Source organism: Lithobates pipiens, unplaced genomic scaffold (genome assembly GCF_037356315.1).
Source record: "Lithobates pipiens isolate NorthernLeopardFrog02 unplaced genomic scaffold, aLitPip1_a1.2 Scaffold_16, whole genome shotgun sequence".
Classification (NCBI taxonomy): Eukaryota; Metazoa; Chordata; class Amphibia; order Anura; family Ranidae; genus Lithobates; species Lithobates pipiens.
Window position 1 is genome coordinate 603116475 of NW_027507748.1, and position 9477 is coordinate 603125951.

Sequence of the window (9477 nt, forward strand, 5' to 3'; positions counted from 1 at the left end):
GCTGGTTTCAGTGCTCTCTATCACGGTGCTGGTTTGGTGTCAGTGCTCTCTATCTCGGTGCTGGTGTGGTGTCAGTGCTCTCTATCACGGTGCTGGTGTCAGTGCTCTCTATCACAGTGCTGGTGTCAGTGTTCTCTATCACGGTGCTGATGTGGTATCAGTGCTCTCTATCACGGTGCTGGTGTCAGTGCTCTCTATCACAGTGCTGGTGTGGTGTCAGTGCTCTCTATCACGATGCTGGTGTGGTGTCAGTGCTCTCTATCTCAGTGCTGGTGTGGTGTCAGTGCTCTCTATTCCGGTGCTGGTGTGGTCTCAGTGCTCTCTATCATGGTGCTGGTGTCAGTGCTCTCTATCTTGGTGCTGGTGTCAGTGCTCTCTATCACAGTGCTGGTGTGGTGTCAGTGCTCTCTATCATGATGCTGGTGTGGTGTCAGTGCTCTCTATCTCAGTGCTGGTGTGGTGTCAGTGCTCTCTATCCCGGTGCTGGTGTCAGTGCTCTCTATCACAGTGCTTGTTTGGTGTCAGTGCTCTCTATCTCGGTGCTGGTGTCATTGCTTTCTATCTCGGTGCTGGTGTGGTGCCAGTGCTCTCTATCACAGTGCTGGTGTGGTGTCAGTGCTCTCTATCTTGGTGCTGGTGTCAGTGTTCTCTATCACGGTGCTGATGTGGTATCAATGCTCTCTATCACGGTGCTGGTGTCAGTGCTCTCTATCACGGTGCTGGTGTGGTGTCAGTGCTCTCTATCACGATGCTGGTGTGGTGTCAGTGCTCTCTATCTCAGTGCTGGTGTGGTGTCATTGCTCTCTATCCCGGTGCTGGGTTCAGTGCTCTCTATCACGGTGCTAGTTTGGTGTCAGTGCTCTCTATCTCGGTGCTGGTGTCATTGCTTTCTATCTCGGTGCTGGTGTGGTGCCAGTGCTCTCTATCACAGTGCTGGTGTGGTGTCAGTGCTCTCTATCTTGGTGCTGGTGTCAGTGTTCTCTATCACGGTGCTGATGTGGTATCAATGCTCTCTATCACGGTGCTGGTGTCAGTGCTCTCTATCACTGTGCTGGTGTGGTGTCAGTGCTCTCTATCACGATGCTGGTGTGGTGTCAGTGCTCTCTATCTCAGTGCTGGTGTGGTGTCAGTGCTCTCTATCTCGGTGTTGGTGTGGTCTCAGTGCTCTCTATCATGGTGCTGGTGTCAGTGCTCTCTATCACAGTGCTGGTGTCAGTGCTCTCTATCACGGTGCTGATGTGGCATCAGTGCTCTCTATCACGGTGCTGGTGTCAGTGCTCTCTATTACGGTGCTGGTGTGGTGTCAGTGCTCTCTATCATGATGCTGGTGTGGTGTCAGTGCTCTCTAACTCAGTGCTGGTGTGGTCTCAGTGCTCTCTATGAAGGTGCTGGTGCCAATGCTCTCTATTACGGTGCTGGTGTTAGTGCTCTCTATCACAGTGCTGGTGTGGTGTGATTGCTCTCTATCTTGGTGCTGGTGTCAGTGCTCTCTATCACGGTGCTGGTGTCAGTGCTCTCTATTACGGTGCTGGTGTGGTGTCAGTGCTCTCTATCATGATGCTGGTGTGGTGTCAGTGCTCTCTATCTCAGTGCTGGTGTGGTCTCAGTGCTCTCTATGAAGGTGCTGGTGCCAATGCTCTCTATTACGGTGCTGGTGTTAGTGCTCTCTATCACAGTGCTGGTGTGGTGTGATTGCTCTCTATCTTGGTGCTGGTGTCAGTGCTCTCTATCATGGTGCTGGTGTCAGTGCTCTCTATCACGGTGCTGGTGTCATTGCTCTCTATCTCGGTGCTGGTGTGGTCTCAGTGCTCTCTATCACGGTGCTGGTGTGGTGTCAGTGCTCTCTATCTCGGTGCTGGTGTGGTCTCAGTGCTCTCTATCACAGTGCTGGTGTCAGTGCTCTCTATCACGGTGCTAGTGTCAGTGCTCTCTATCACGGTGCTGGTGTGGTGTCAGTGCTCTCTATCTCAGTGCTGGTGTCAGCGCTCTCTATCTTGGTGCCGGTGTCAGTGCTCTCTATCACGGTGCTGGTGTGGTGTCAGTGCTCTCTATCACGGTGCTGGTGTCAGTGCTCTCTATCACGGTGCTGGTGTCATTGCTCTCTATCTCGGTGCTGGTGTGGTCTCAGTGCTCTCTATCACGGTGCTGGTGTGGTGTCAGTGCTCTCTATCTCGGTGCTGGTGTGGTCTCAGTGCTCTCTATCACAGTGCTGGTGTCAGTGCTCTCTATCACGGTGCTAGTGTCAGTGCTCTCTATCACAGTGCTGGTGTCAGTGCTCTCTATCACGGTGATAGTGTCAGTGCTCTCTATCACGGTGCTGGTGTGGTGTCAGTGCTGTCTATCTCAGTGCTGGTGTCAGTGCTCTCTATCTCGGTGCCGGTGTCAGTGCTCTCTATCATGGTGCTGGTGTCAGTGCTCTCTATCATGGTGCTGGTGTGGTGTTAGTGCTCTCTATCACGGTTCTGGTGTCAGTGCTCTCTATCACAGTGCTGGTGTGGTGCCAGTGCTCTCTCTCGGTGCTGGTGTGGTCTCAGTGCTCTCTATCATGGTGCTGGTGTCAGTGCTCTCTATCACAGTGCTGGTGTCAGTGCTCTCTATCACAGTGCTGGTGTCAGTGCTCTCTATCATGGTGCTGGTGTCATTGCTCTCTATCTCGGTTCTGGTGTGGTCTCAGTGCTCTCTATCACGGTGCTGGTGTGGTGTCAGTGCTCTCTATCTCGGTGCTGGTGTGGCCTCAGTGCTCTCTATCACAGTGCTGGTGTCAGTGCTCTCTATCACGGTGCTGGTGTGGTGCCAGTGCTCTCTATCTCGGTGTTGGTGTGGTCTCAGTGCTCTCTATCATGGTGCTGGTGTCAGTGCTCTCTATCACAGTGCTGGTGTCAGTGCTCTCTATCACGGTGCTGATGTGGTATCAGTGCTCTCTATCACGGTGCTGGTGTCAGTGCTCTCTATTACGGTGCTGGTGTGGTGTCAGTGCTCTCTATCATGATGCTCGTGTGGTGTCAGTGCTCTCTATCTCAGTGCTGGTGTGGTCTCAGTGCTCTCTATGAAGGTGCTGGTGCCAATGCTCTCTATTATGGTGCTGGTGTTAGTGCTCTCTATCACAGTGCTGGTGTGGTGTGATTGCTCTCTATCTTGGTGCTGGTGTCAGTGCTCTCTATCACGGTGCTGGTGTCAGTGCTCTCTATCACGGTGCTGGTGTCATTGCTCTCAATCGCGGTGCTGGTGTGGTCTCAGTGCTCTCTATCACGGTGCTGGTGTGGTGTCAGTGCTCTCTATCTCGGTGCTGGTGTGGTCTCAGTGCTCTCTATCACAGTGCTGGTGTCAGTGCTCTCTATCACGGTGCTAGTGTCAGTGCTCTCTATCACGGTGCTGGTGTGGTGTCAGTGCTCTCTATCTCAGTGCTGGTGTCAGTGCTCTCTATCTTGGTGCCGGTGTCAGTGCTCTCTATCATGGTGCTGGTGTCAGTGCTCTCTATCATGGTGCTGGTGTGGTGTCAGGGCTCTCTATCTCGGTGCTGGTGTGGTCTCAGTGCTCTCTATCGTGGTGTTGGTGTCAGTGCTCTCTATCACAGTGCTGGTGTCAGTGCCCTCTATAACGGTGCTGGTGTCAGTGCTCTCTATCATGTGCTGGTGTCATTGCTCTCTATCTCGGTGCTGGTGTGGTCTCAGTGCTCTCTATCACGGTGCTGGTGTGGTGTCAGTGCTCTCTAACTCGCTGCTGGTGTGGTCTCAGTGCTCTCTATCACGGTGCTGGTGTCAGTGCTCTCTATCACGTTGCTGGTTTCAGTGCTCTCTATCACGGTGCTGGTTTGGTGTCAGTGCTCTCTATCTCGGTGCTGGTGTGGTGTCAGTGCTCTCTATCACGGTGCTGGTGTCAGTGCTCTCTATCATGGTGCTGGTGAGGTGTCAGTGCTCTCTATCACGGTGCTGGTGTCAGTGCTCTCTATCACGGTGCTGGTGTGGAGCCAGTGCTCTCTATCTCGGTGTTGGTGTGGTCTCAGTGCTCTCTATCATGGTGCTGGTGTCAGTGCTCTCTATCACAGTGCTGGTGTCAGTGCTCTCTATCATGGTGCTGATGTGGTATCAGTGCTCTCTATCACGGTGCTGGTGTCAGTGCTCTCTATTACGGTGCTGGTGTGGTGTCAGTGCTCTCTAGCATGATGCTGGTGTGGTGTCAGTGCTCTCTATCTCAGTGCTGGTGTGGTCTCAGTGCTCTCTATGAAGGTGCTGGTGCCAATGCTCTCTATTACGGTGATGGTGTTAGTGCTCTCTATCACAGTGCTGGTGTGGTGTGATTGCTCTCTATCTTGGTGCTGGTGTCAGTGCTCTCTATCACAGTGCTGGTGTCAGTGCTCTCTATAACGGTGCTGGTGTCAGTGCTCTCTATCTCGGTGCTGGTGTGGTCTCAGTGCTCTCTATCACAGTGCTGGTGTCAGTGCTCTCTATCACGGTGCTAGTGTCAGTGCTCTCTATCACGGTGCTGGTGTGGTGTCAGTGCTCTCTATCTCAGTGCTGGTGTCAGTGCTCTCTATCTTGGTGCCGGTGTCAGTGCTCTCTATCACGGTGCTGGTGTGGTGTCAGTGCTCTCTATCACGGTGCTGGTGTCAGTGCTCTCTATCACGGTGCTGGTGTCATTGCTCTCTATCTCGGTGCTGGTGTGGTCTCAGTGCTCTCTATCACGGTGCTGGTGTGGTGTCAGTGCTCTCTATCTCGGTGCTGGTGTGGTCTCAGTGCTCTCTATCACAGTGCTGGTGTCAGTGCTCTCTATCACGGTGCTAGTGTCAGTGCTCTCTATCACAGTGCTGGTGTCAGTGCTCTCTATCACGGTGCTAGTGTCAGTGCTCTCTATCACGGTGCTGGTGTGGTGTCAGTGCTCTCTATCTCAGTGCTGGTGTCAGTGCTCTCTATCTCGGTGCCGGTGTCAGTGCTCTCTATCATGGTGCTGGTGCCAGTGCTCTCTATCATGGTGCTGGTGTGGTGTCAGTGCTCTCTATCACGGTTCTGGTGTCAGTGCTCTCTATCACAGTGCTGGTGTGGAGCCAGTGCTCTCTATCTCGGTGTTGGTGTGGTCTCAGTGCTCTCTATCATGGTGCTGGTGTCAGTGCTCTCTATCACGGTGCTGATGTGGTATCAGTGCTCTCTATCACGGTGCTGGTGTCAGTGCTCTCTATCACGGTGCTGATGTGGTGTTAGTGCTCTATATCATGATGCTGGTGTGGTGTCAGTGCTCTCTATCTCAGTGCTGGTGTGGTCTCAGTGCTCTCTATAAAGGGGCTGGTGCCAATGCTCTCTATTACGGTGCTGGTGTTAGTGCTCTCTATCACAGTGCTGGTGTGGTGGGATTGCTCTCTGTTAGGAAATTCCCTTGTGATCAGTAAAAAAAACATCAGGTGTTCTGAGAAGCAGGAAAATTTATTTCTGATGTGGCCCACAACAGGGAGACATGCTTACAGCACGAAAGCTGAAGAAAAAGTCCCAACAAAAGAAAGTGTTCCGCCCTCACATATCCCACAAGAATAACATCTCTGTGCTTCTATTGGCTGAAAGAACATAAATAACGTGTCATGGCACAGGCTTGCACTTTATAAGCTATACATATTCCGTGCATTCTTAGGCTATCATATTTAGTTAAATCTAATCATCCTACTTACTATGGAGTTAATTAGGACAAAACAATACAATGAGTTAATACAATAATGTGCTCAGAAGTAAGCTTTTTAACAAATCAGTCTCAGGACTATTGTTTTTCTAATAGTCACACAATAAACATTTAAAACTTTTCTAACACTCTCTATCTTGGTGCTGGTGTCAGTGCTCTCTATCACGGTGCTGGTGTGGTGTCAGTGCTCTCTATCACGGTGCTGGTGTCAGTGCTCTCTATCACGGTGCTGGTGTCATTGCTCTCTATCTCGGTGCTGGTGTGGTCTCAGTGCTCTCTATCACGGTGCTGGTGTGGTGTCAGTGCTCTCTATCTCGGTGCTGGTGTGGTCTCAGTGCTCTCTATCACAGTGCTGGTGTCAGTGCTCTCTATCACGGTGCTAGTGTCAGTGCTCTCTATCACAGTGCTGGTGTCAGTGCTCTCTATCACGGTGCTAGTGTCAGTGCTCTCTATCACGGTGCTGGTGTGGTGTCAGTGCTCTCTATCTCAGTGCTGGTGTCAGTGCTCTCTATCTCGGTGCCGGTGTCAGTGCTCTCTATCATGGTGCTGGTGTCAGTGCTCTCTATCATGGTGCTGGTGTGGTGTTAGTGCTCTCTATCACGGTTCTGGTGTCAGTGCTCTCTATCACGGTGCTGGTGTGGTGCCAGTGCTCTCTCTCGGTGCTGGTGTGGTCTCAGTGCTCTCTATCATGGTGCTGGTGTCAGTGCTCTCTATCACAGTGCTGGTGTCAGTGCTCTCTATCACAGTGCTGGTGTCAGTGCTCTCTATCATGGTGCTGGTGTCATTGCTCTCTATCTCGGTTCTGGTGTGGTCTCAGTGCTCTCTATCACGGTGCTGGTGTGGTGTCAGTGCTCTCTATCTCGGTGCTGGTGTGGCCTCAGTGCTCTCTATCACAGTGCTGGTGTCAGTGCTCTCTATCACAGTGCTGGTGTCAGTGCTCTCTATCACGGTGCTGATGTGGTATCAGTGCTCTCTATCACGGTGCTGGTGTCAGTGCTCTCTATTACGGTGCTGGTGTGGTGTCAGTGCTCTCTAGCATGATGCTGGTGTGGTGTCAGTGCTCTCTATCTCAGTGCTGGTTTGGTCTCATTGCTCTCTATGAAGGTGCTGGTGCCAATGCTCTCTATTACGGTGATGGTGTTAGTGCTCTCTATCACAGTGCTGGTGTGGTGTGATTGCTCTCTATCTTGGTGCTGGTGTCAGTGCTCTCTATCACAGTGCTGGTGTCAGTGCTCTCTATAACGGTGCTGGTGTCAGTGCTCTCTATCATGTGCTGGTGTCATTGCTCTCTATCTCGGTGCTGGTGTGGTCTCAGTGCTCTCTATCACGGTGCTGGTGTGGTGTCAGTGCTCTCTATCTCGGTGCTGGTGTGGCCTCAGTGCTCTCTATCACAGTGCTGGTGTCATTGCTCTCTATCACGGTGCTGGTGTCAGTGCTCTCTATCACGGTGCTGGTGTGGTGCCAGTGCTCTCTATCTCGGTGCTGGTGTGGTCTCAGTGCTCTCTATCACGGTGCTGGTGTGGTGTCAGTGCTCTCTATCTCGGTGCTGGTGTGGCCTCAGTGCTCTCTATCACAGTGCTGGTGTCAGTGCTCTCTATCACGGTGCTGGTGTCAGTGCTCTCTATCACGGTGCTGGTGTGGTGCCAGTGCTCTCTATCTCGGTGCTGGTGTGGTCTCAGTGCTCTCTATCATGGTGCTGGTGTCAGTGCTCTCTATCACAGTGCTGGTGTCAGTGTTCTCTATCACGGTGCTGATGTGGTATCAGTGCTCTCTATCACGGTGCTGGTGTCAGTGCTCTCTATCACAGTGCAGGTGTGGTGTCAGTGCTCTCTATCACGATGCTGGTGTGGTGTCAGTGCTCTCTATCTCAGTGCTGGTGTGGTGTCAGTGCTCTCTATCCCGGTGCTGGTGTGGTCTCAGTGCTCTCTATCATGGTGCTGGTGTCAGTGCTCTCTATCACAGTGCTGGTGTGGTCTCAGTGCTCTCTATCACGATGCTGGTGTGGTGTCAGTGCTCTCTATCTCAGTGCTGGTGTGGTGTCAGTGCTCTCTATCCCGGTGCTGGTGTCAGTGCTCTCTATCACAGTGCTTGTTTGGTGTCAGTGCTCTCTATCTCGGTGCTGGTGTCATTGCTTTCTATCTCGGTGCTGGTGTGGTCTCAGTGCTCTCTATCACAGTGCTGGTGTGGTGTCAGTGCTCTCTATCTTGGTGCTGGTGTCAGTGTTCTCTATCACGGTGCTGATGTGGTATCAGTGCTCTCTATCATGGTGCTGGTGTCAGTGCTCTCTATCACGGTGCTGGTGTGGTGTCAGTGCTCTCTATCACGATGCTGGTGTGGTGTCAGTGCTCTCTATCTCAGTGCTGGTGTGGTGTCAGTGCTCTCTATCCCGGTGCTGGTGTCAGTGCTCTCTATCACGGTGCTAGTTTGGTGTCAGTGCTCTCTATCTTGGTGCTGGTGTCATTGCTTTCTATCTCGGTGCTGGTGTGGTCTCAGTGCTCTCTATCACAGTGCTGGTGTGGTCTCAGTGCTCTCTATCTCGGTGCTGGTGTGGTCTCAGTGCTCTCTATCATGGTGCTGGTGTCAGTGCTCTCTATCTCGGTGCTGGTGTGGTCTCAATGCTCTCTATCACGGTGCTGGTGTCAGTGTTCTCTATCACGGTGCTGGTGTCAGTGCTCTCTATCACGGTGCTAGTCTGGTGTCAGTGCTCTCTATCACGGTGCTGGTGTCAGTGTTCTCTATCACGGTGCTGGTGTGGTGTCAGTGCTCTCTATCTCAGTGCTGGTGTGGTCTCAGTGCTCTCTATCATGGTGCTGGTGTGGTGTCAGTGCTCTCTATCTCGGTGCTGGTGTGGTCTCAGTGCTCTCTATCACGGTGCTGGTGTGGTGTCAGTGCTCTCTATCTCGGTGCTGGTGTGGTGTCAGTGCTCTCTATCACGGTGCTGGTGCCAGTGCTCTCTATCATGGTGCTGGTGTGGTGTCAGTGCTCTCTATCACGGTGCTGGTGTCAATGCTCTCTATCACGTTGCTGGTTTCAGTGCTCTCTATCACGGTGCTGGTTTGGTGTCAGTGCTCTCTATCTCGGTGCTGGTGTGGTGTCAGTGCTCTCTATCACGGTGCTTGTGCCAGTGCTCTCTATCATGGTGCTGGTGTGGTGTCAATGCTCTCTATCACGGTGCTGGTGTCAGTGCTCTCTATCATGGTGCTGGTGTGGTGCCAGTGCTCTCTATCTCGGTGTTGGTGTGGTCTCAGTGCTCTCTATCATGGTGCTGGTGTCAGTGCTCTCTATCACAGTGCTGGTGTCAGTGCTCTCTATCACGGTGCTGATGTGGTGTCAGTGCTCTCTATCACGGTGCTGGTGTGGTGTCAGTGCTCTCTATCATGATGCTGGTGTGGTGTCAGTGCTCTCTATCTCAGTGCTGGTGTGGTCTCAGTGCTCTCTATGAAGGTGCTGGTTCCAATGCTCTCTATTACGGTGCTGGTGTTAGTGCTCTCTATCACAGTGCTGGTGTGGTGTGATTGCTCTCTATCTTGGTGCTGGTGTCAGTGCTCTCTATCACACTGCTGGTGTGGTGTCAGTGCTCTCTATCACGGTGCTGGTGTCAGTGTTCTCTATCACGGTGCTGGTGTCATTGCTCTCTATCTCGGTGCTGGTGTGGTCTCAGTGCTCTCTATCACGGTGCTGGTGTGGTGTCAGTGCTCTCTATCTCGGTGCTGGTGTGGTCTCAGTGCTCTCTATCACAGTGCTGGTGTCAGTGCTCTCTATCACGGTGCTAGTGTCAGTGCTCTCTATCTCGCTGCTGGTGTGGTCTCAATGCTC